This window comes from Formica exsecta, unplaced genomic scaffold (genome assembly GCF_003651465.1).
Source record: "Formica exsecta isolate Colony F162 unplaced genomic scaffold, ASM365146v1 scaffold591, whole genome shotgun sequence".
Lineage (NCBI taxonomy): Eukaryota > Metazoa > Arthropoda > Insecta > Hymenoptera > Formicidae > Formica > Formica exsecta.
Genome location: NW_021853185.1, coordinates 187,488 through 189,022, shown reverse-complemented (window position 1 = coordinate 189,022; position 1,535 = coordinate 187,488).

Here is a 1,535-nt window from a genome sequence, read left to right as displayed (position 1 = left end):
AGAGAGAAAGAGCGAAGGCAGTAATTCGAGGCCCGGGAGGTGAGTGAACAAGGCATGCTAGTACCAAATGAGATTGTGGACCTTCTGACCATGTAAGACGACTTTCGGGTCCTGCTCAGGCCCGCCTAAGTCCTTTATACTTGGTATAAGGCCCGCTCCACCGCATTTCCCCCTTCCCCCTCTTCACCGTCACAGTCGACCTCGACGTTGTCCAAGTTCCATTACTGGTTATGCCCGGTTCCGGGCCCTTCTCGCGCCAGTTTGAAAAATTCGGCGATTCACATTTATTCCCCCTCCGAAATAAAATAAATTATTGTGCCCGCAGCGTGCCGCGAATAATTGTCATCGTTACGACAAGTGTGATCGTAAAGATTTGCCGGTGATTCGCGTTCTTTTATGTAGTCCGCCACGATACGACAAACACGCGACTCTGACATACTCAAGACGATTCGCTTATCGTTATGAAATCGATTTAATTAGATTGAACACGCAAACGCGAAGATCAGATCGCGATGATTAATTATTTGATTTATTATTACTTGAAGATTCTTTTTGTTTGTGAGAGAAAGAAATAGCTTTCGGAAATTCGCTTAATTTTAACAGAAATAATTACGAGAAAAGAATAAAAAATGGTAAAATATTTCTGGGTGTGTAGTATTGGTTGGTCTCTCGTGCAAAGATATAACATACAGACGCGATCTTTCTCACTTTATGGCTTATGGCTCCAAATATTGGTTGCCGGACTTACATCGCTGCCAATAGCATCGAGTTACCAAGTTCTTTTTTTTTTCGACCTGCGAAAGAGTCCTACTTTTAAATGTGCCAAATGCATTCTTTGTTCGGCCAGAATATAAAAGTTGTGTAACACTGGCCACATTTTTTTCCATCGGCGTAGAATTGAAACATTCCAATGTTACATACAGTGTACAGTATACAGAGAATACTTGGTTCTTATAAAATTATAAATATATAATTTATTATTTGCGTTTCTATTAAAAGCATTCTTGCAATATGTAATTATTTTATTTGAAAGAAAAGATAATTAGCACACAATAGACCCTTTTCCAAAAAAACTGCATCTGATTATCTTATAATTACTAAATATAATTGTTATGTTACATGCTTGTTATTCTTCAAAGTAAACTACAGTTTATACGACGCTTAGTTTTTTAATCAAAAATTATTTTTAATTAATTTATTACATTGCTTATATTTTTAATAAAAATAAATTATTATTTGTGTGTAGACTAATATTTTAATAAAAATTTTTAACCATTGTCTCGCTGCATTTATTATTCAATATTATTTCGTAATTATAAAGGTAGCCTTGTGCGTTTTGATTTGGATCGCAAGATTCGCGACGCGATGCCCGCTCCTTCAGGACGTATCTAATTGCCCGCAATTCCCGTCTTCCGGGTACGATGTACGTGAGCCCGCATTAATTGCCCCTGGGCGACGCGCATCTGCGTTTGTTGTCGCGACGTGCGTGATACACCAAGCCCGAGTTGTCACAGTTGCAGGTACCGAGAAGAGCG